This window comes from Mytilus californianus, unplaced genomic scaffold (assembly GCF_021869535.1).
Source record: "Mytilus californianus isolate M0D057914Y unplaced genomic scaffold, xbMytCali1.0.p SCAF_6, whole genome shotgun sequence".
In the NCBI taxonomy this organism is placed as follows: Eukaryota; Metazoa; Mollusca; class Bivalvia; order Mytilida; family Mytilidae; genus Mytilus; species Mytilus californianus.
Window position 1 is genome coordinate 17,624,942 of NW_026262712.1, and position 27,242 is coordinate 17,652,183.

The window sequence follows — 27,242 nt, forward strand, 5'->3', positions numbered from 1 at the left end:
ATATACGTTTAAACCCGAACTTTTTCGATAAACTTATATCGGACAATGTTCCAAAATATTTTGGTACAACCGTTTTATATTGTTTAAAATTCTGAAAATCGCAAGAAATGACAATTTAAATACAAAAGTAATGTTTCACAATTAAAAATGTTATCTATCAAGCTAGTAAACATACACATTTTACGGTGGCGGTTATAACATGAATCCGATTTTACAGAAGTAATTTTCGACGGTATATTTTAAGAACACATACATTAAGAAACAGATGTTAAGTGAGTCAATTGCCTGTTCTTACTCCAATCCTGTCAGTCAAAATGATACCTAATGTTGTCGAATTTTTTTAATTTCATTACAAAATTGCAAATTCTACGTGTATATATCTGACAAATTTTGCATGGAAGGACGTCGCTAACCAATATGACGTAAAATGTATCCTCAAGATTGTACATAGCTTTGATTCCTACAGAATTTTGGTTTAGGTATACGACACCTTTCCTGAACTTTTTTGGGACACATATTTAATATTTACAAAAAACTTTCAAAATTGCGCTTTTGGGCTATCTTCAAGCTTTTATAATTTTGCGGTCTGTTCAGAAATATCCATTGTATTGCGAGAACCTAAAGGTACACATTTTATGCTCTTTATTCTATAAGATTCGATATAATTTATGACATTTCTTGGTTTATTTTAGATTTTATCATGGGTATATCCTATGTTTACGAAAATATGGGCATGGTAAAATCTCCAATAAATAACCAGAAGCCATAATTTATTTTTGCATTAGACTTGATAACATATATATAGAAGGAATCCTTTTTAGATGCTTAAAAATATGCCAATGTTCTATAAAGCACTAAAATATTCTTCAATATCAGATTAGTTAGATCTTTACACCATTCACTGTCAGTAGCAAAGAATTAGAGATAATGTTAGAAAAAGAATTTTCCTTTTATGTTTAAAATCCATGTACTTTGATCTACCGGATTTTTTATAACTGTAATCTGGACTTCATTTGGATTTTGCTTCCATGTTTACAGTTATGGAATGTTGATTTATTCAGTTTAGCATTTACGAAATGATGAAGCCAATTATTGTTTCGAATTCTTTTTTCTGTATACAACCATCATCTGAAAAAGAAGAGTGACAACTACATATCTCGCCAGTCGCTGTCGTTATATCATGTATTACTTGTACGGAATAAGAACGATTTTGAATCCCGTTCATTGTAGAAGAATGTATGTTTATGGAAATCTAACGACACTTTAGATATATGGACATGTACATAAAGTGTGAACACCCTAAAATAAAATAATGCAATTACTTTTACTGAATGAAATAGATAAATATACAAGGGGAAGGGTTTGGAGCCAGCAAAAATTTTTAACCCCACCACATTATGTGCCTGTCCAAAGACAGGAGCCTGCAATTGAGTGGTCGTCGTTTGTTGATGTATATCATATTTGTTTTAGTCTATTGTTTTGCACATAAATCAGGTCGTTAGTTTTTTCGTTTGAATTGTTTTACATTTGTTATTTCGGGACCTTTTATAGCTTACTGTGCGGTATGGGTTTTGCTGATTGTTGAAGGCCGTACGGTGATCTATAGTTGTTAACTTCTACGTCATTTGGTCTCTGGTGGAGAGTTGTCTCATTGGCAATTATACCACATCTTCTTATCTTTATAATATACGTGCAGTGTCGGAAAATTGATGTGTACAAGGTTTAGAAACTCGGCGATCTCTTCTTACAATGTATGTTCCGTACCAATTACAAATAAAGGTTTTGTGTTATATTTTTTATTTTGTAATTTGAAAGTTTCAACTTAATGATATCTATAACATCTTTTCGAATTTACAAAATGAGAAATATACGACAAATGTTTCGACATTGAACGCATATTTTACACACTGCAAACTCTTCCTCAAATGTTTTCTTTTTTTATTTTTCAACCAATGTCTATTTCATTAAAAATCTGCATTGCTTGGACACAGCATGCGAAGATGACACCAAAATGAATTGTTGTGTAAAGCAATTAGAATCTTGCCTTTCGTTCCTAATTGAAGCAGGATGTCTGGAAACGATATTAGTACACTATAGAATAATGCATACGTTTATTTGTACATTTATATTTTCAGTGAAGGATAAACTACTTTTAGTACACATAACACTGATGTCAAGATTTATATTTACAAAAAGTTAAGAATTCAAAAAATGTGACCAATTGTCCATTCGATTATATGAAACTTCTTTTTTTTAATTGAATATCTTTTATATACTTGAATGGCTAAGTTTTACTATGAAACAAGTGTACGTGAACTTTATTGTAAAAAAAAATCCTTTATATTATCAAAATCTTCATAAATGTACTGCTATTGAATCACTGCTTTGCCGTATACTAATTCGCCGATATTTTCCCGTATGTATTATCTCGTTAGAACTTCGGTCACCGCACAGCGCTAGTGCGAGGGGAACGCGTGATTAAAGAATGTAAACAAACGTGCACTGGATGGTTAATGACAATTTACTGATTCTTAAAGAACAAAATTAAATTGGAACGGATAAAAAAAAAGCATGGCTCTGTCAATTCACTTATATCTTATGTGCTCCACATGTTCTGTGATGATTGTTTATCAATGTCCCAATCCGGTTAACTTCGGCAACAGACTCTAAAGTTAATTAGCTTGCTAACAACAATCACTGATTGAAATATTATTTGTCGATAATACGTTATAAATTCGTAATAAATTTAAAAAAAAACATGCATACAGGACTGAGTTTAGTATATATGCATGCATTGGTTCAATTATTTGGAAAACATTAAAATTACAAAAAAATTCGTTTCATATGACTTTAATAGTAATAAGAAATAGACTTTAGAATCAAGTGGCTTTATCAATGTAACGATAAATCACTGAGTTATATAACAGTCTTCCTTAATTAACATGCATGAAATGTTCCTTAAACAGATAAATTAAAAATCAGATATGTTAGCATATTGGTAATCAAAATGCACTTGTAATATTTTGTACAATGTTATTAATGAACTCCAGACATACTTAGTTACCTTTTCCATGATATATATACAAATATAAAATTCCGATAAACAAATAACTTGACCAATGTCTTTAAAATTAGCGACGTTAACACAAGTAAGGATAAGACATAAAATGCAGTTGTTCCTTTATTCACATACGATACACATAGAGATACTTACCATTTCTGTCAAACATTTGAAATAACCTATCTATAAAATTATCTGGTCTGTATCTATAGTAACCATGATGTTTCCGTAATGTTTGTTGTAGCGTATCGTAATTTCGTTTCTTTAATTTTCCTAGCATTGATCCTGAAAAAGTGAACTAGTACGTTTGACTAACAAAGCATTAATATGTTGTAACATGACACTGAAACATAACACAGAAGTTATTCACTAAAACATGCTTTCATGTTGGTGTAATAGTTACTTTTTCTTTTGTTTCAATTGCATGTTATTGCTTTTGTTATACCGGTTGACTTCTGTTTTCTGACATATAGTTTCGTTAGCTGCGCTACTGTCAAGCTTGAAAACAAATAATTTATCTAAAGCGGCAAATAACCAACAAAAACGGTTAAAGTTGTTTTAAGGAGAAAATGACTCTTTTAGTGAAAAGTGAGTTTAAGTAACTGTTCGTTCTAGGCAACTGACTTGTGTAATTACAACCGGTTCAACAATATCCGGTCGCCATTCAAACAGTACATTAAGTCTGTGTCAAATTTCATTAAATTTTTATTGAAATCAAACAGGTGACCGAGAAGTAGAAAATTATCGTTTTACTTCATAGGGAAGTAAATACCGAATTCAATTGACTTTAGAAAAAAATCAATCATGAAAAGAAAAATTGGTAAATGGAAAAACAATGGCCGAACGTCCGGCCTGACGCTGTGACAGAAATAAACGTTAAAAGGTCTGCATGTATCTGTTCAGCGTTTGCTGTTGACAATAAAATCATATTAATTCATACTGAGAGGACATTAATCACATTTCTCCATCTCATATAAAAATAAGGAGATGGGGTATGATTTCCAATGAGACAACTATCCATCAAAGTTCAAATGAAGTGGATGTAAGCTATAGGCAACCGTACGGCCTTTAACAATGAGAAAAATCCATAACGTAAAGTCGGCTATAAAAGGACCCGACATAAAAAAAATATGAAACATTTCAATTACTGAAAGCTAGTTGACAATTACAACTAATAAATAAATTATATTCTACCAGACTAAAGTATCAGTCAGTAAATATCAAACTGGCTCATTTTGTTTCAAGTCCGTTTATAAATCGACAAAGAATTTTAACAGAGTCAAACAGTATTCAAACTTTAAAAATGAAATGTATAGACAAATTCCTAGATAATGATAATATCTGTTTCTAGCACACAAGAAACGTATTTTAGAATAAGACTACAGTGTGACCTCAGTTAGACGACTCAGATTTCGATGTAACACAAATTTGTTTTATGGGATTTACATTTGTGAGATCTTGTTGAAATTTTACTCTTTTTCGTTAACAGAAATCTGGAAACAGACATTACAGACGTAAACCGTTTGTTTGTTCTAAAACCCATAGAGGATTTGAGCTAAAATATGAAGATCATATTTTCCTGCTAAAGGAATTTTACTTCTGAAATATTTATTTGAATAATTATTCAAACTAAGATATGATTGGAGGGTTTGGTTTACTTTTATATTTACCGGTCTAGGTATTTTGTATCCAAAAGGTTAAAATGTTCATATTTCGTCTAAATTTATTGATTTATCCAACATTACATACTCATTTACATTCTAGCGATTTGGCTTTTTTCTAAAACATTATATAGATGTATGTATATTTTTTTTTTATTTGAATGAAGTTAGAACTGAAAACGCATTTTCCCCAGAAGGCAAAACAAGTGTGTGTGCTATTTCAAATCAGGAATTCATCCTGATTTATGGAAGGGAAACTCTATAAATCCAATTGTCATAGGAGGACGCTTCAGTGACCTCTTTTATTAGAGGAGTTTCTGTGTCTAATTGTTTGGGTTTTTTTATTAACAAATTGGATTTAAAAGCTTTTTTGAACTAGTTATTTTATCTTAAATCTGGAATATCTATTATATATAAAGCTAATTGTCTAAATCGTTGAATATTTGTTTTACAGATTTAAGGAATTCTTTTGGTACAGTCAATAGAGAAACATTGCTACATGTATATAAACTATCTTATTATATAATCTCAATTTATTCGTTTTTTTTTAATATTCTTAAAATATGTGCAAAGGAGTCAAATATGCAATTTGAATTACAGAAATAGAAACAAGTCTTTTTCTAAGTATTGGAGCAAACAAGGGTGTATTTTAAGCCCTCTACCTCCTCGTCTCTTAATGATATGTTCAGGATATTTATTTATTCAGTACACAGTCTTTTTGATAATTATGTTCAGGATATTTATCAATTAGTAAACATCCAACGGATATTTGGTGTGTATTGACTGATACTTTAGTCTGAGAGAACATGATTTAATTATTAGTTGTCATTGTCAACTAGCGTTCAGTAACTGCGAGTACTCTAAGATCGGTTCTTTGCGTCTATTGTCTTTATGTTCGTTTTTTTTGTTGTAGTTTTTTTGTTGTTTTTTTTTTTGCATCGTGCCGATATAATGAGTCAAGCAATTTTCAACTGATTTTTACAGTCTGTTCTTATGCTGTGCTGTTACATCACTATCTCTGGTTAGGGGAAGGGTTGAGCGCTTACAAAAATGTTGAACCCAGCCTCATTTTATATGTGCCTGTCCCAAGTCAGAAGCCCGTAATTCAGTGATTGTCGTTGTTGCTGTCTGTCGTATTTGTTTTTTGTTTATTGCTTTTCTATTAATCAGGCCATTGTTTTGTTTTGTTTTGTTTTGTTGTTTTTTTTTTCGTTTGAATTCGTTCACATTTTGTCATGTCGGAGCCTTTTATAGCTGACTATACTATATGGGTTTTGCTCATTGCTGAAAGCCGTACGGTGATCTATAGATGCTTAAACCCGCTTCATTTGGTTGGTTGTCTCATTGACAATCATATCACATCTCCTTATCTAATTCTGGATAACTTATGTGATCCCACAACCATTGCCAGCAGAAAAGTATCGTGTCTTATGTATGCAGGTGGTGTTGTTTTAATACCAGAATTATTCAAAATGAAACTTCTCATTTAATTTATACAAATCTAAGGTTGTTATATCCAATGAATTTGGAAAAGTTATCAAAAAGGACTGTACTTTAAAGTATTCATAAATATAATATCTTGGAAGTATTGTTTAAAAAAAAGTAAAATAACAAAAATACAGAACTCCAAGGAAAATTCAAAACGGAAAATCCTCTATGATATGGCAAAACAAAGCCCGAACGCAAACGAATGGAAAACAAGTGTCATATTCCCAACCCAGCACAGGCATTTCCCCACATAGAAAACGGTGGACCTTCAGATATATAGCGTTATGCACAAATTAAGAGAAACTTGTTTTTTCTATTTGGACAAAATTACTTCTTTACCTAATCTTAAATTGTTTGATTAATGGTGTTTCACTTGTGTGATATTCTTCTGTGCTTAGGTAAATTATATTCTAGTGGAAGGTAATTTAACCATGAAGATATAAGGAGTTAACAAAATTGCATCAAATTTGACTGTTCTAAGATAACTGTGTATGGTTCAGTATTCAGTAGATGCTATTAAGTTTTGAGTTTGTTTTTGCATCAGTTATTTGACTTTCATAATAGGCTGACGCTCCTAGAGAATCAGATCAAAGGAAATCGTTTCATATGTCAAATGGTAGACTATTATTATTTGTCTCTTTTAATCCATCAGATCAGAAACGAAGCATTTACTATGTTCTTGACAGGAATTTCAATTTAAATGCATTTATTAGAGGAAGTATCCTATATTATAATTACTATTAATAGCATATGTGACAGCAGATGGGAATTAGTAGATGCAAGTTGGAAGGAATTGTATATCAACTGCTTAGTTTTCTTACTTAATATCAGTAATTAATTTATCGTGAATAGATCTTCAATCATCTGTTAGCTCTTGCTTTCTTGTTCATCTAGGAATGAATAAATATGACAGGAACACACTCGCATTTCGATTTATTTAATACGTAGTCTGTTAGTTTAATTTGTTTAAGATTACATCAGGGGCGCCTGATGGAGTAATTTTGACGAGGAAATTGGTAGTAAATGTCGCTGATGATATGTTTATGCAAAAATTTGATTAAAATATGCTCATTATTTAAACATTTAAGAAAGTACATGTAGGGTTAATAATTATTGACACTTTTCAGAATATCATACGGAAGAGATAGTATTTCACAATTTGTCATTTTCCATACCTGATTCGTGATTAACAACCATTTAGAAAAACCAAATATATATTTCATATGAAAATGGCATGATTCTGTGCAACTTTTTTCAGTAAAAACGCTTAGCTTCAAATACTTTTACTCCTTTACAGTGGATAATTCGGTCGTACAGACCTTTTGATTTTCGTTTTGCAACATGCATGTCGATTAGATCGTATGTAACTTACCCTTTCTAATCGAAAACTTTTCTTTATGGGAGTTATCTCCCCGTAAACTGTTTTTCTCGTTATCGCTTCTGCCAAGAAATAATGTTCGTTGATTACTGAGGATGACCTAAGCGGCCCGGTTATATGTAATGAGAGTTATTTCCCTTTTCGTGTTTGAAATGAGTGGTATGTCGGGTAATTCAAAAACCTTAAGTCATTAAGACCTAGAAGCTTTGATAAGAGGTCCTTGGTCGGTAAGCAAGAAATTGAAGTCAAGGTCAGGTTCTAAATTATGAAGTGAGCTTGTTATCGCAATTCCTCAGAAACCATAAAATTTATCAAGATAAAGTCTTGGCAAATTGTGAGTTGCGACATGATGCTTCTTTAAAACGTTGGATCGAAGTGCTCCGGTTATTTTCTATAGGAGTTTTCTCCTCTTAAATATTCAAAATAAGCTGTTTGGTAGGATAGACATACATATTAGGGACCGACCAGGGGTCTTTTGATATAAGATCTTTGAACTTCGATCTTGAAATTGAGGTCAAGATCAAAGTTAAATTTGACGATCTAGATTTTGACCTTTGCTTTAACTTCATATTGGTAATTTGGTACATCAAAAAGCCATGTAGGCCTTTTTCATTAGGTTGGACGACCTATCATCTTGAAAAAAGGTCTACTGGAAGTGACCTAGTGTAAACCGGAAGTATCATATTTTGCACTTATTTTAAAGTTAAAATGTTAAAGTATCTTAATACCATATTTTCATATCAACCGAAAGTGACATTTTGAAAACCGGAAATAGCGAAGTATCTCCCTTATTGGAAGCAAAAGTATAAAGAACCCGTATATTTTTCGAATTAGTGTAATAAAAGCTATCATATGACATCGGAAGAGGCATTTTTTATACAGGAAGTAGCCAATAACATCTCTCGATTTAAGCAAAAACCCTTATCTCATAGTAAGCAATATCAAACTATATATTTATTTTTTCGAATTAGTATAATGAAAGCTATCACACGACTCCAGAAGTGGCATTTTGTACACCGGAAATAGCAAATTATCTCACTTATTTCAAAGGGAAATAGATAGAAATCATACATTTTTTTGGAATCAGTGAAAAGTAAGCTATCAGATTACACCGTAATTGACTATTATTTTAAACAGGAAGTATCTGATCATCTTTCTCATTTGTAAGTAAAGAACTACAAGCTCTATATTTTTGAACTCTGTGTAAGTAAAGAACTACAAACTCTATATTTTTGGACTCTGTGTAAGTAAAGAACTACAAACTCTATATTTTTGGACTCCGTGCAAGTTAAGAACTACAAACTCTATATTTTTGGACTCCGTGTAAGTAAAGAGCCACAAACTCTATATTTTTTGACTCCGTGTAAGTAAAGAACTACAAACTCTATATTTTTGGACTCCGTGTATATTTGTAAATGAAGAACTACAAACTCTATTTTTTGGACTCCGTGTAAGTAAAAAAGTATAGTTTAAAGCATAAATGTTCCTTGTGAGGTGCTGATGAAGACCTCAATACATGTATCTTTATAGATTGAGATATACTGTAAACTGCAAAAATATCAAGAAAAGAAGATCTATACATGAGTCAACATAAGCAAAATAGTCAATTGACATCTTGATGGAGTTTTTGTCCTTATAAAGTTATTTTCTTCAATTCCAATGAATTAATTGGTAATTTCTGTAAACTTTACAAAAGTCTTCTGCTTTTGATTAAATTACGGGGCCAATATTAAACCAAATTTGGCCTCAATCATTATTAGGGTATCTGTTATGATTTTAATCTATTTTTACATAATTTCCAAAACCAAAGTAGAATCAGGTAAGCGACACAGGCTCTTGAGAGCCTCTAGTTTCCAACACATTTTATAATAGCACCAAAATAAAAAAGAATGGTGCTTTGAAACACCCAAGCCTGATATATGTTTATGACTCAGAATTTTTTTACTGTAATGAAATGTATGATTAATTTCCTACAAATGTTAAATTCAAGGGAATATTTTTTTTCTACCCTTTTTCGTCTGAAACCGGATGTGACGTACTATGATTTGGTGGTATTACACATAAAGAAGACTTTTTTGTTGAATAAACTGAATGTGATTTTTATCATTTGTAATACTGGTTATTTCAAGCATTAATGTCTAGTTTTGTCATAATCAGTTTAATACTTCGAGAGAAATCTAGTATAATGTAAGGCAACATCTACAGCGATTTGAGCAAAATTTCTTCCAAAAATCCTATTCACGCCGCATCATGATAGAATATATAGTGTAGACCAATAAATGATCGAATATTCATCTCATCTGCATACAAAAGATGACTCTAAGATGATAAATACCACTAATATACCTTTTAGTCTTAAATATAAAGTCCCTTTTGGTCAATTTATACCTCTCATTTCCTCAAAATTTTAACTTTTTAGAAAATTTAGGAATTTTTGTTATTTTAATTTTTGAAATTTCTGACATTGTCAACTTCAATATTTTCTGGAAATGGTTTTGATGGCAGATGAATAGTGAAATCGGTTTCATCTAAGAGCTGTAATAAATGTGCATTAGGGGTAATCTATAATATACCAGTATGCTTCATTGCAAAACAGATAGAATATCCGTATCACATGAAAAATATGCAAAAACAAATGCGTCATTTTATGCAGTTTATATGTTTGTATCAACAATTTTTAGAATAACATGTATCATTTGCACCAACATAAGGGTATACGATTGCGCTAATTGTTAGACGAAATTTCCGCTCGCGTTGTGGGGATATATTTATAATCTCTGTCCGTCCAAACAAAACTCAGAGACCGTTTGACAGAACGCGTCAACACTTGGTAGGGTTTTTTTTGTCTTAATATTATCATTACCACACATTATCGTTAGTTCGGTTTGACCATTTTTACGGGAGTTATGGGACTTTTACCATTTCTTTTCGACAATAATGTACTACAATAACAAAATTTCGAAGCCTTCTAGTCCATTTTCAATGTACTAGTATGTTCTTATAATAACGTAAATACACCAGTACATATCCTTTTGATAATAATTATTGTTGAAATTTTTGGATAATGATATTTTTTGTATATCATATTATATTGCTATACCGACATATTTTTAACCAACCTGCTACAATATTGATTTGTTTATTTTGAAAATGATAAAAGTTAAGGTACAGTAGTTGGGATATGTCATAGATTTTGGTATACTTTTTCCACACAACTTTGGCTCGTTGAAATTTAAATAAAAATCGAAAAAAAGACAGCTCTTTAAATTTTCATCAAGTTTGGAAAAAATTTTAATATTTCACATTTTATTTGTTTCTATGGTAACGACAGCTAATTTCAAAACTCATAGACAAATTAGAGGCGGAAGATACAAAAGGGATATTTAAACTCATAAATCGAAGAGAAACTGACGCCATCAGGTGCACATCTATACATCGCGGCCATTGCGAATGTCACCCGAAGTTGCAGTCTTCATGGTAGCAGCCATTGTATCTTTTAAACCATAACTGCACATACTATGGTGCGGTGACGGAATAGGAAAAAGTCGATTATTAAAAGATTTAATTTCACTTCATATTGCACTGCTAAAAAGTTGTACAGTCCTAAAAAAATAATTTTGCTTGAATTTAAGATTGGTCGTCAAAAAGTCGCCTGGTGCATTTTTTTTAAATTTTATCGTTTAGCTAGCAAATTTGACTAAAATGCAGATCATGAGTGGCATGCAGTATGACTTGATATTCAAAGTCTGCAGTCACTTATATTTATTATTTTATCTTATTCAAACATCACACACAATGCTTTATTCATTAATCGAAAAAGCTAACCATAAAAGCCTTTTAACGACAAATTATGAAGGTTCAAAGTACTGTAAACGGGGACATTTAGTGTTTCACCGGATTCCAACGTCATACAATAAAGCTCTAAATGTATAAATTGTATCGTAACTATGATAAACTAATAAAACTGCAATTTCTTTTCATATACACAAGTTTTTAGGGATTCTTTTAAACGATTTTTTTTAAACTTTCAAAATATCTACTATCAAATCATTAACTTAGATTATTTCGTGAAAGTTGTGTCCGGCCCCTGATTGGGCAGAGTGCTTAGTTTTCCTCATTGAGTTACACTACAAAAGTCTAAAAGTCTGAAAAGACCAGTTTTTGTCTTAATTTGCATGAACTTTTACTCGACATTCTCCAAAAGTATGACTTGTGTCTTAATTTTTCTTGACAAATTCTCATTTATTTTAAATTTGTATGAAATTTACTCGACATATTCTCGACATTCTGAATATGGTCTTAAAATTTCTTGACAAATTCTTGACATTTGAATACCGTCTTGAAATTTCTCGACATATTCTCGACATTCTTATTGTTTCTCAGTATGGCTTGACATATACTGAACATTTTGAATCGTGTCTTAAATTTACTTGACAGTTCTGAGTTTTACAAATCATGACCAATATTCATGGTATAACTTTAATCTTTATTTCTCTTTATATGATATACTCTTGTTTCAAGTTGCACTTCTTTACAACAAAAATAAAAGTTGGGCATGTAAAATAATTGAAAATTTGGGTATATGAATATTTTTACAAATGCAAATATGGCTATGAAATCTAAAGTATAAAATAATTCAAATGTGGGTGTGTTGATATAAAACAATTTCAATGTGGGTTTTTAAATAATTACAAATTTTGATTCCTAAATCTTATAAATTAAATGATTCAAACCAATCATACTGTAGGCATATTTCATTCTACATTCATAATATTCAATGTTGATATGGTAAATAATTATTATACCAAAATGTGGTTTATATAAATAGCAAATTATGATGATATACAAATCATTCATTTAACAGAAGAAGAATTTGTGTAATGTCATCTGTTGGAATATATTAAGTATTACACATGGACAGGATGTTCCCCATAAAATTAAGGTATTCCAAACCCCAGAGTACACGCAACTGTCAAATAGAAGTTATTGCTTTACCTGTAATCAGCCATACAACTTATCAGTTGACCGACCATGCCACTACAATTTAAAAAGTTTGTTAATAGATGAAAATGAAAATCATCATTTTGATGAAAAAAAATTGAATTGAAATGGATTTTCTTCATCAAAATTATGAAGTTAATTATTTTAACATAAAAACAAATTGAATAATTCCCAAAGATTAAAAGAAAGTTAGGTAAACGGACAGAAAGTCACAGGACAAAAAGTCACAGGACATAAAGTCACAAATTTGATAGGACAAAAAATCACAGGACAAAAAGTCACAAATAATATGTTGACAGTTGTTTGAATATATAAGAGAAAGATCTTGAAATATTTTCTTTTAATTACATATATTCATTTTTAAGTTTAGGAAATTGTTCATAAGCCTTGACAAATGAAAATTTATTAAATTTTAATCATGTAAAGGATATATTTCTTGGCACAATGAAGCCATTTAAGTACCAAGCCACTTTAACATTTTGTTTTCATAACAATTATTTGATCATTATTGATATTTATTGAATAAATTTTAATTTCAAAGTTGCTTCATATATAATAGTTCAAGAAAAAACAAAAAAAATATTTTTTAAATTAGTGTTTTCTTGTTTAAAGAAATATAATCTCGAAACTGAATTGTGACTTTTTGTCCTGTGACTTTTTGTCCGTGACTTTTTGTCTGTGACTTTTTGTCCTGTGACTTTCTGTCCTACATTCGAAAATTATTATCTACTCCAGGAATAATAACAAAATGTATTTATAATGGGTCCCATCAATGATTTCTATAGAAATCATCGGTCTTATGAAATGGTTCTCACACAGACTTGCATAATATAGATCTAAACATTTTTTTTCTTTTCAGGAAGGAGTTATCACAAATATTTATTTTTGATAAAAAATTATAAAATTCAACACTCAAATTTGAATAAAAAATGTTTTTGAGTTGTTCTAAAAAATGAATAAGGTTTTTTAATCAAGATGGGAACAAATTCTTTGACCTAAACGAAAGCCCCCCCCCCCTCTTTTTTTAGCCCCACAAACCCAAAAGATGAATTGTGGGGTCCAAAAGAGATACAAGACACCTATTTTAGTAAAGCAAATTTGACTGGCAGTTTTGCGAACGGCAAAAATCTAAATGCTGTTTGTCAATACCTTTGACTTATATTCCAAGTGAAAACAATTACTTAAATGTTTAATAAAAATAAATCAAAATTAAACTACATGTGGGATTATTCAGGGTATTCCAACTTAGTTGCACCAAAAGGGTATCTTACTATACCAAATTAATCCTTGGTTCTTCAAAGTTTAGTTTAGCCATAATAAAAAGGAGTATACAACAGCAATAGAATGTCATAAACAGTGCAGAATAAGTCTGTTCACATTTCAGGCGAAATTTATACTGTTGAGATAGTGTCAAGACATATTTAAGACTGTCAAGAATGTGTCGAGACATATTCAGACATTATTTAGAATGTCAAGAATATGTCGAGACATATTCAGACATTATTAAGAATTCAAGAATATGTCAAGACAGATCGAGACAAATTTAAGACAGTCAAGAATTGGTCGAGACTAATTCAGACTCTTATCAGATGATACAGGAAGTGTCGAGAAATTTTAAGACAATGTTCATACTGTCAAGACACTTGTCAAGAAAAATCAAGAACCTTATTAGACAAATTCATACTATGTCAAGAATTTTTTTAAATTATTCAGACAAATTAAGAATGTCGAGTAAAAATTCATGCAAATTCAGACAAAAACTGGTCTTTTCAGACTTTTTGACTTTTGTAGTGTTAGGACTTGATATTTATTGTATTTGTTGATGTTTCATTGTTTCTTTGATTTTTTTGGGGTGTTCGTAATTCTTTCTGAGGTTGTGTTGATATAGTTTTATTTATATAAGAGACAAAATAGGAAGTTATTGAGTTGTATAGTTAGGAAGTTGGGATCCGACAAAACCCCAAAAGATGACAAAACTGGGAAGTTGAAACTTGGCTTTAACATTTCAAAGAAGCATACAAGTTTAATAACTAGAATAGTGGTATTTTCTCAACAGCTGGAGTGGGTCAGTAGTTTTATTTACCCCTAACAGTTAATCGCGTTATTTTGACACAGTTGATAGGTGTAGAGATGAAATTTACTCGAAATTTATGATTGTGACTTTGGTTCATTCAATGATGATATACCGAAGGAAAGTTTGGAAATTGTTTATTATAAAAGTTGATACGAATGATGCATAAGATAACATAAAATAAAGGTATTTACAGTTCTTATTGCAATTAGAAATACAGAACCTTCTCAAAGACTTAAAGAAAACCATTTTGCCTAGTTCTATAATTTAAAGTTCAGGTATAAGAAGATGTCCTGTCACCCTATAACCCACATTTCAGTCAGTGCTTACATTTCATATATCCCGGTGAGCTTGTGATAAAGGATACTACAGAATGTAGAATGGCTGCTTCATATCTTGACCTTTTCTTTGATATTGACACAGATCGAGGACTTCAAACAAAAATATATGACAAAATTAACATGATGATCTTATATTTCCAATGTCAATGTCCCAGTTCCCCATAGTAGCATACTCTCTGCTCCATAGCATGTTTTTTGCGTATCTCAATTGATAGCTTAAGCTCGTGCATGTTGACACAGTACCGACTTCATAAACAGGGGTGTGCTTCTAACATAAAACTGCTTACACAATTCATAGGAGATTTCGAGGAACCCTGTGTCTCGCCTGCGATTGCTGCTGTCAGTGTAAAAGTGTAATGGTGACTTAAAAAGTGAGTCCATTTATCAGTAAAATACTGAATTTTAAAAAAAATCAAACTTTTCCTTAAGTCCTATTTCTTGGTCTTGAAGATTGGATTCTGTCCAAGTTTCATAACAATCCATGATTTATCATGTCAAAAAAATTTAATCCCAGACTGTCTGTAAATGTTAACTGTAAAAAACTATTTACATCTATATATAGATGAAATAATATAATAATATACTGAAAATAAAAATATATTTTCAAAAGTTTCCTTCAGACATTATCTCTAATATCATAAAAAAAGCTTCTGCCAAAGTTTCATAAAATTCATGAAGGTTTGACAAAGTAATTGATGTGTAACAAACCCTAACCGCAGACTCTAAGTCCATTTATCGGTAAAATACGAAAAAATGAAAACAAAGATTTTCAAAATTTTGCCCTGGATACTGTATTTTGGTCATTAACAAGCTTCTGTCCAAATTTCATAAAATTCCATGAAGGTTTGACAAAGGTTTTGATGTCTAAAACTTTAACCACAGACTGACCCTAAATGTTGACGCCGCCGACGCCGACGACGACGGAATCTAGGATCGCTATATATCTCGCTTTCGCGACATAAATGTTGCAGTCTCGACAAAAAGAGGCGGCCGATACCAAAGGAATATTCAAACTTTAATAGTCGCAGACAATCTCACAAAGCCATGGCAAAAGTAGAGGAACGACGTAAAGACAAATAAAATTCTACAAAGCCCTACATAGAAAACTAAAGACTGATCAACATGAAAACTTAAATCTAAGGGTTATCTTATGTGTCATGGAACGGTTAGCAGATTCTGCTCCACATATGGCACATGTGTGTTTTGTTCGTGTAAATACGACTTCGGTTATATGTACAGAGTTATGAGGAAATTGTTTTGTTATAATTTAGGCCGTTAGTTTCTCAATTGAACTGTTTCATATTTTTCATGTCGGGGCCTTTTATAGCCGACTATACGGTATGGTTTTTTCTCCTTGTTAAAGGCCGTACTATTGCCTATAATTGCTTGCATGCACTTCATTTAAACATTGGTGGATAGTTGTCTCATTGGCAATCATACCAAATCTCTTTATTTTTATACAAAGTAAGTTTTAAGATCACCATCACGAATTGCGTCACCTTTAAGCTTTACCGTGTCTCAACTGGCTAACAACATCTTTTCGCGGTTTAAGATGTTTAAATACTAAGTGGAAACTAAATTTAGCATTTGTGTCCTATGCCTGTTTGTGACACTTTGACTGATTGTTATTCACATGGCGTGTGATGCATGCATAGCAAAAGACGCGTATGCTGTCCGAACTCAACCCTTTTTGAAGTTCATGGGATTCCATCAGAAAACACACAGATAACAAAGTGTAAATCGATCAATATTTTTTTTCATATGCATACATATATTGTAATAAAAAGCTACATTCAAGCAAGACAAAGGGATTACGAACCCTAAAATAGATTCATGTAAAGGGTAACTTGCTTTACCACCACTCTAAACCTATCCGGGGATTTCAAACTTTATTCATTAATTACAAATACGAATTTAAGGGCTTTACCATAAGCAGTGCAATATCGATGATAACCCTAATTCAGATATCAAATCAATTCTTCCAGTCCAGACTGCAGGGTAAACCAATCACGATAATTGGAAGTTTTCGACAAACTACAATCATGTAAACATGGCAAGCGTATACTGTCGATCAGAGACGGCTTTTTCTTGACTTTTGTTGATGGATACTTAGAGTTGCAAAGCAGGACAAACTATTCCTTCCTTAACAGGGTTCATATGTCATAGAAATGTTTTGAAATGGCTTATTATGCTGGGCAAAAACACGCTACATGTTGCACACAAACATTCGACCAGCACTCTATTTAATTGCAGAACAAGTCAAATGTCCGAAGCGTAACGGTCGTAATAGCAATATTATTAGGATTTGCGGTATAAGAATTTTGTCCTGAAGGCCGTTAACCAGTATAGTGAAATTTTGGACAATATTGATATTCGTGATTTATTTAGCTTAACCTTGCATGTACGGATATACATGTTCCAGCCAAGGTTCAGAACCTTGAAATAACGTTCCCATAATACAGAAGTCATTTGAGGTCTGAATTACTTATGCAATTAAAGTTTTTAGCATGTTTAGTGTGATGTTAAATTATTTTGCTTAGAGACATTTTCTTGTCTTGTTTCACTAAGTTAAATTTGGGATTGAACAACCGAAATTTCACTTCTAAACAGGTAAAAGGCGTTTCTAGTCATGAAAATGCCGTTTTGATACTGTAAGTCTATTTCATGAGATATGTTCCTATTGATACATTTTATTTTTAAAAAAAAGTCATAACATTGCTTGAACTCAAATATTAGTCTGTTTTGAAAGAACTTTTGTTGCCAGTTTGGTATGTACCGAATTCAACCTATATGCCCAAAAATCAAATTTTCCACTTTCATTGAGGTATAAAAGATAGTTATATTAACGAATACATATTTTTTTTTATATTTGGGTATACATTTTGTATAGTTGTGACGGCCGTTGTCCTAATTATTTGAAAAAATACATCTTTTTAAAATGAAAATCATCTCCCTTTTTATAAAATCGCATGCGTGTACTCGTTGAAATCATTAAATGATGGTTTTTCCATTTTTTTTTAGTAGAAAATTAAATAAGGAAGATAACATATGCAAGTTTGCAATCATTCAACTGCAAAAAGGGTATTTAAATTGGGGGAAAATATTCAATGTTTTTTATCATGATAATGGCTAGTGACCTTTGATCTTGATTTTTGAAAAACTGCATCATATTTTCTTTTGACGACCAAATTAATTTAAAGTACACACATTTTCAAATCGAATGATATATGATATAACCGTGTAGTAGTTTTGACGATTAAATTTTGAAAATTCTGACTCTGGTCACCAGGCTAATATATTCCTGACAACTCCCCTTTCTGTAAAGTTTTGAAAAGTCCGGAACCTTTTTTCAGTTTTTCACATTCAAAATGTTCCATGGCAAAGATGGTCATTATGACACATAATATTTGGAACATTTTCAATTAATCAAATTTCTTCTGTTTCCATAGCACAGCTGGCATTTTGAAAATTCCAAAGTCAGGTCCACATCTTCATATAGTTGTTATCGTTTCTGTCATCCCCGAGAACTTGGTCAGACAAGCAGTTTTATAATATGTAAGGAAAATTACGTTCGCTGACAATTGTCCATTTTTTTTATTTGAAAACTTACTTCCCTATTTTGAATATAAAAATATCAGCTGCATTCATTATGACGTCGGTAATATGTCCGGGTCAAAACTTATTACGGTGGTACCAAACACCTTTACTAAAATTTATTTGGCTGGTTTTATTTTCATAAAATTTTGACAAAAGATTTACTTTGACCCTTTATAAAAAATATAAAAATTTCAAAAAACGTGAGCCACACACAATTGGATATATAGCAGTTTGACAAACACTAATTTTGATCATTGAGAAGCTTAATATTTCCTTAAACATAGAACGTGATTAAAACTTTCAGCTTATTTTTACAGAGTTATCTCCCTGTAATGTTAATGTAATGTACCACCTTAAAACTGGGTTAACGTGTTTGACGTCACAAAGCCGTGATATGCAACTTTATGAAGAGCTTAGCAGAGTGATATAGACAGTGTGAACACCGATAAAGATCGTTATTAAATAAATAAACATTCTTAGAATCATTAAAACTGTTAATGCTGAATACTTAGTTGTGACAAAACTATTCATGAGTAGAAATAAATAATTCATGACATCACAATTGGCATATGTAACGGGAAAAAATCGTTATATCCTCGAGGAACTCTCACTGGTTTGTAACTTTAACATAACAGAATGTATCTTAATTCCATGAACACCTTTGCAAAAAATTCTTGCTCGTGTCATAATGTATTTATTTATGAGGCAGGGGATGTTTGAACTGAACTTTCTGGATTGATTTGTTAAATTCAATATACAATTGCTTCCAATTTAATAATAGAACACTTGAAAATATTAATATCATCATCCAATCCATTTAGAAACGATGATTGTCTGCAGAGTGATTAGTGATGGATAAAACTTGTAAAACATTCTAATTCCTACACTAAAGGACAATGAAATTCATACTTTCCGTTTTGAGGACTTTTTATAACTAACTATTGAGAGATCGGTAAGAGGGTTCATGGTTACCTGTAAAATGTAACTTTGCACTCTATCTACACAATAAATTGCAAGAAAATCTAGCTCTCAAATACATGTTATTATCCGAAACTATAATTAAACGGCCAACAATTGGAGCGGTAGTATGATGTCTGTAATACTATAATGACAACTTAAGCATGTTTTGTCAACAAAAATATCATTGCCTCTAGTTAGTACACTTTTTTAGAGTGATTTAATTCTCAACATTTTATCAAAAACCACCAGAAGTATAATTATTTTATGTTTCTGAATAGGTTGTTTATGAACAGAGTTTTTAACACGCTTCCTCTTCAATATATGTAAGACTAGTTTGTCTATACAATAAAGTCTACAATGAAGACTGGCGCAAAACTTTTAATTTGCCTCTATTTAATATAATTTATGGAAGAATAAACTATGCAGTTAGAAACAAATGCACAATAAAAAATATCAAGTCAAGAAAAGTTTTTCATTTAATCGCAGAATTTCAATAAATAAAAAAGAAACTCTGTATAACAGTTATTCTTTTCTTTTAGAATCCAGCCCATCTTTGATGAAAATAAGTCATCATTAAAATCTCATAAAATAACATAACATCTTGGTAAAAACAATTTATACGAAAATTCATTGAGTCTAACACCCCCCCCCCCCCCCCAAAAAAAAAAAAAACAACAAAAAAACAAAAAAGACAATCCCTGTTTCTCGGACTACCGAGTTCAACCAATGTTTTGTTTTTAGTTTTTAATATACAATGCCATCAACGAGTTGTACCTTATTCATGGTTATTGAATGAAGTTTTTACAGAGTAAAGGCTTGGATGGAGAGGTCATTGAAGGATAGTAGAATAACAAAGCCGCGGACAGATAGAATATGGCATGAGCTTTCGAGAACATTGTCTTTAGTTTTGTTTAATTGTTGACTAGAGAGTTAGACAAAGGTAGTATACCTGTTACTAGGACTATGGGAATAATTATAATACTGTGAAATAAAATGCTGTGCAACTGACCAAGAATTGAAGGGTATTTTTTTTATATTTCTTATATTTTACACAAATGATACAGGACTGTTCGACTTGACCAGACGCTTTTCTTTCTTCTATATACTACTTGATTACCGAAGAAGCAGTGATTTCCAATTTTCAAGTCTTTGGTTTGACCCTTTGGGGATCAAACCAATGACCCCTGCATTTGAGGACTAAATTTGTTAAATTGGGCAAAATTTAAATTAAACATACGACAAGATAGACGGTTCTAATGTTGCTATCAAAATCTTCCTTTTGTAGATGACGATATTCGTCTAGCCTTTTTCAATTTTCACAGTTTACTATATGTTCTAATGTCTAATACAGCCGATTTCAATAAGCCTAAGATAGCATTTATAACAAAAAGCTACTTGTACAGGGTTACAGATTCCGCAGACTTGAATACTTTCAAAAGTAAAATATCAGTCGTTATCATCTGTAAGTATAATGGTTCTCTTAAAAACTATATATATTAGACGGTCATCCTACCTTCTGTTGTAGTTAATATAGAATGAAAATTAGAAAAATAATAGACTAACTGTCCTCTTTACCTGGAACTGTGGTGTGTAGTAGCACAAAATACGAAGAAATTGTAAAAATCAGTCGGAAACGCTTTTACTCAACATATTGGTACGAAGCAAAAAAAAAATACATAAAAAGAAAAGACACGAAGTACCGGCCTAAGATAAATCGCAGTTACTGAATGCTATTGTAAAGCCAATTACAAATCATGAGAAAGAGCAAATTTTGACCTCGATTTCGTCTTTTATTTCCATGTTCAAGTTAGTGACCATTTTGTTCGTAGCTGGACTCTGTAATTTTTTTATTGCGTGTTTCACTTTATCGGCATTTGTCTAGATAGGCACAGGGGGATTTGTTTGCATATTATATAGATATAAGAAGATGTGGTATGAGTGCCAATGAGACAACTCTCCATCCAAGTCACAATTTGTAAAAGTAAACCATTATAGGTCAAAGTACGGCCTTCAACACGGAGCCTTGACTCACATCGAACAGCAAGCTGTAAAGGGCCCCAAAAATGACTAGTTTAAAACCATTCAAACAGGAAAACCAACGGCCTAATACATATAAAAAACGAGAAACAAGAAACACTTATGAACCACATCAACAAACAACAACCACTGAATATCAGGTTCCTGACTTAGGACAGGTGCAAACAAATGCAGCGGGTTTAAACGTTTTAATAGGCGCCAACCTTCACCCTACCTGAAACAATAGTGTAACATCACAACATAGAAAGACACACTATAAATATCAATTGAAATGGCTTAACTCAATCAAAAGACATATCAACAAAAACAAGTGAACATACACTGAACGAATAAATTTGATCTATGACACAATGTAAATACAAAATTAATAAAACAAGGGAGTTAGATTTAAAACAATATCAGAAAGACAACCATAACCTTGAACAAAATGCCGCCAAATAAAATAACGTACACAGGTAAATAAAAATAATTTTGTTGAAAGGTATACATGGAGTAAACTAGTTTAACTCCATAACATTGTGTTCTGACACCAAGTCAGGCTATCAGGACCATGTGTTGTTCGCTATCTCTATCAGTACGTCTTATCTCAGTAGCTTGGAGTTGTTGGTGGTTCATGTGGTCTATTGTACTGTCCAATATGTTATATTTACTCATGTTATCCCTTTGTGTAACTTAAAGTATAACTTACGAATCGTAGACAGTTATGTGTATATCATTGTGTAATTTCTTCACAAAAAAATTTTAAGCAAATAAATAAATGAAAATAAGACACTTTTAATTGTTGCAAAATACTGATCAGAATTGTTGGCTTTATATAAATTACTGTAATAGATCAATGCAAAGTATATATTTCGCAGAGACATATTATACAATATTATTATGTAAAGTATCTCTCTGGTTCCAGTAAACCGTTTTTACTGGAGTTTTACTACGCTTGCACTATTACTTCCAACGGTAACATCAGGTTGTCTGATTGTGATTTTAAATTGAATTTAAAATCACATTAACATTTCGAACTAACTGATGAATTATACCATTGTATTTTATACATGTAAATATGTTTTGTATTTATTCTCGTACTGATAAGCATAATGTGCTTAAAGTAATAAAGAATTGAATTAAATTGATACTAGTGATTAAATTACCATAAAATACTAATTAGGTAAACTAAACTCCCTCAGGCACGGTTGACTTTGATTTCATTTTGCCACTCTTTTTACGTCCGTTTTTGTGATATAGCTCCTACCGTTTCTAAGTATATATTAAATCCCGTTGAAGGTACATCCAAAAATGTGCATCAGACGCACCTAGTTTATATAGTGTGCTTTTCAATTAATTATAAAAGCTAACTTATTAACCTGTATTACATACTAGCTAGTAACTAACTAAAAACCCTGTATCACATTACTAACTAATTATCCTATGCATCTCAAATTCTTGATATACAGCAGCTTCATACCAGACTCTGTGTTACATACAACCCTTACTTATTATCGAATGCTACAGCTTCATACCAGACTCTGTGAAACAAACAACCCTTACTTATTATCGAATGCTACAGCTTCATACAAGACTGTGGGTAACATACAGCCCTTACTTATTATCCAATGCTACAGATTCATACCAGATTGTGGGTAACAAACAACCCTTACTTATTATCGAATGCTACAGCTTCATACCAGACTCTGTGTAACAAACAACCCTTACTTATTATCGAATGCTACAGCTTCACTGTGGGTAACATACAGCCCTTACTTATTATCGAATGCTACAGATTCATACCAGACTGTGGGTAACAAACAACCCTTACTTATTATCGAATGATATAGCTTAATACCAAATTGTGTGTTACAAACAGCCAGTTTGGTACGAAGCTATAGCATTCGATAATCAGTAAGGGTTGTGTGTACCCTACAGAATGCTACAGCTTCATACCAGACTGTGGGTAACATACAGCTCTTACTTATTATCGAATGCTACAGCTTCATACCAAACTGTGTGTTACAAACAACCATTACTTATCATGCTACAGCTTCATACTAGACTTTGGGTTACAAACAACCCTTACTTAGTATCGAATACTATAGCTTCATACCAGACTGTTTGTTACAAACAACCCTGACTGATTATCGAATGCTATAGCTTCATACCAAACTGTGTATTACAAACAACCCTTACTTATTATCGAATGCTACAGCTTCATACCAGACTGTGGGTAACATACAGCCCTTACTTATTATCGAATGCTACAGCTTCAGTTACAAACAACCCTTCCTTATTATCGAATGCTAAAGCTTCATACCAGACTGTGGGTAACATACAGCCCTTACTTATTATCGAATACTACAGCTTCATACCAGACTGTGCGTAACATACAGCCCTTACTTATTATCGAATACTACAGCTTCATACCAGACTGTGTGTTACAAAAAACCCTTCCTTATTATCGAATGCTACAGCTTCATACCAGACTTTGTGTTACAAACAACCCTTACTTATTATCGAATGCTACAGCTTCATACCAGACTGTGGGTAACATATATAGAGCCCTTACTTATTATCGAATGTTACAGCTTCATACCAGACTGTGGGTAACAAACAACCCTTACTTATTATCGAATGCTACAGCTTCATACCAGACTTTGAATTACATACAACCCTTACTTATTGTCATATGCTATAGCTTGATATGAACAGAACCATTGATCATCTTTACACATTAATACTTAATTCGTCTGAAACGTGTTTTGTCAACATACTGTTATTTGCAGCTTTAGTTTACAATTGCCTAGAGGGCTTTAATTTAGTTTAGATGTCAATTCAAGGAGGTCTGTAACGTTAACAGAAGGATTGGTTTTTCATCCTGTAATAGACAGAATGTCATTGGAAGACTAAAATAGTTAGTAATGAAATACTTTACCATTCTTAGCAATAATGTTTAGACTGAAAAGGGGGAAAGTGGTATGGTATAAAGAACCTCGCATTTCATTCTTTTTAACGTTGATATCGTTTTGAGTTATGACCAAAACTTTGTTATAAATGTCACAGCGCTTATTATAAATTGCCCTATTTATAAATCAGCAATAAACGAAGGAAGTGCTGGTATGTGAAGTGAAAAATAAGAACCATCAATTAAAATAATAAAGTAGAAATTTATAATTTGTTGTTAACGCATTAGATCTGTAGCTGATAATGATTCTTTAGCATCTTTTTAAAATTATTATAATTAATTATGACAAGTTATAACTGTTCTAATTGATTAAAATATTTAAGTGTTAAAACTAGTTATTGATTGATAAAAATGTCTCTTTACTAATAATTAATTTTACATCACGGTTTTGCTTCGTTTTAAGGTAAAAAATGTATTAAAGCTAACGGATCTAAACAATTTCCGTGGGCACAAGATATGGTCAAGGTCAGGTTAACCCTGCATTAAATCTGAATATGAACGCCTAAACACAAAATATAGTTGACCTGTTGTGTTTAGTATTCGAGAAACGTACATAACCACGAAAACTTAATTTTGATCACTTTACCAAGAAATTAGGTCATTACCAGGTGAACCCTGTCCGACGCACATGTTTACCTTGTGCTGATTGTTTAGAGTAGAGTTGTTGTCCTACTACTCCTTAGATCTAAAAACTAGAGGCTCTCAAGAGCCTGTGTCGCTCACCTGTATCTACTGTGGTTTTGGAAATTATGTAAAATAAGGTTAAAATCATAATAAATAGTATTAGATATCCCAATAATGATTGAGACTAAGTTTGGTTTAATTTGGCCCAGTAGTTAAATTAAAAGCAGGTCATCGCATTGTAGTCTTAAAATAGTTAAGTGGAGAAGATTTTTGTAAAAGATTACAAAAATTTAAGAAAAATTGTGAAAAATTGACTTTAAAGGGCAATAACTCCTGAAGGGGTCAATTGACAAGTTTGATCATTTGACTTATTTGTAGATCTTACTTTGCTGAACAATTTTGCTGTTTACAGTTTATCTCTATCTCTTATAATATTCAAGATAATAACCAAAAACTGCAAAATTTCCTTAAAGTTACCAATTCAGGGGCAGCAACCCAACAACGGGTTGCCTGATGCGTCTGAAAATTTCAGGACAGATAGATCATGACCTGATGAATATTTTACCCCATGTCATATTTGCTCTAAATGCTTTAATTTCAGAGATATAAGTCAAAAACTGCATTTTACCCCCATGTTCTATTTTTAGCCATGGCGGCCATCTCGGTTGATGGGCGGGGTCATCGAATACATTTTTTAAACTAGATACCCTAAGAATGATTTAGGTCAAGTTTGGTTTCATTTGGCCCAGTAGTTTCAGAGGAGAAGAATTTTGTATAAGTTAACAGACAACGACGGACGACGGACGCCAAGTGAGGAGAAAAGCTCACTTGGCCCTTTTGGGCCAGGTGAGCTAAAAAGTCAGGAGATGCAAAAATAAAACCGATTTAATCTTTAAAGCACCCACTGAACAATGAAATTGAGGTCAAGGACACCAATGATATTCTAGAGGGAACTTGGAATCATAATGCATTTAAATCAATTGTTTAACAAACATTTTTCGAAATACTAAGGATTTTTTACCCCAGGAATAGATTATCTGAGCTGTATACGGCAAAACCTTTCGGAATTTTGGGTCCTCAATGCTCTTCATCTTCGTACTTTGTTTGGCTTTCTTAACGTTTTTGATTCTAACTTTACCGATGAGTCTTTTGTAGACGAAACGCACGTCTGGCGTACAAAATTTCAATCTGGTATCTATAAAGAGTTTATTTGTATACAAAAAATTACTTATCTAGCTCTTTTACCCTCTGAAATTTTCAGCTTCATACAAATACCGCTGTTGAATTATCACCCCATGTCTCGCGTTCTACGACATTTGTCGCTGGCAAAACATAAAATCCTAAATATTAACTTGGTCAACATCACGAAGACACTTAACGATTATCATTGCACGATGGAGTGATAAAATAACTCTCTGTTTCCATTATTTATAAGAGGATAATCATTTGATTATCTGGAGGGGTAAGATGATTTCAAACGCAGGATAATTTATTGTCATCTATTGCGGGGAGTAATAATTTATTTTTAGGTCCATGTCGCATGTTTATAATTTTCATACTCTTGCGCAATAATGTACACTATTTTCAAGAAAGAATATTTATTTTCAAACGATCTTATAGGAATGGTTATTTATTTTCCACTCAAAGGAATACTGGACATATTTTAATTGCTTTAAAAAAATCTTCCTTTAATTGTGTTATACCGTTAAATTACTTATTTTCACACAGTGCAAAATTAAAAATGAAAAAATCCAACAAATCAGATATTCGAGTGTATACATATATATATATATATATATATATACACAAGTCTAAATTGAAAACAACGTTCAAACCTATGATTGCGTTGGATAAAAACAGCAATTTTTATACGTGTGCATGCAAAACAAATTTCTTGGTAGAGGGGTCTAAATATAGAACAAACAACATTTTCCAAAAGACCAAAAAAGTATATTTTAACAAAACGCATATATATATATATATATCCTAACATCACTGAAGAGTCATTAATTGTCGAAATCCGGATATGGTGTACTAATTTTTGCACCTTTTGTTTGCGGTATACCATCTTTT

The 27,242-nt window shown here is 31.8% G+C and overlaps 1 long non-coding RNA gene across 2 annotated transcripts in view; it reads right to left on the reverse strand.

Annotated features, from left to right (window-relative positions):
* Positions 1–753: 753 nt before the first annotated feature.
* The window catches only part of LOC127705785 (uncharacterized), an 86,797-nt gene continuing 60,308 nt past the window's right edge, over positions 754–27,242 (reverse strand). For both annotated transcript variants that reach the window (XR_007984031.1, XR_007984032.1), the window contains exons 3-4: positions 3,215–3,346; positions 754–1,128 (exon numbers count right to left, since the gene is read on the reverse strand). This is a non-coding gene — a long non-coding RNA (uncharacterized LOC127705785). The remainder of the gene's footprint in view (positions 1,129–3,214; positions 3,347–27,242) is intronic.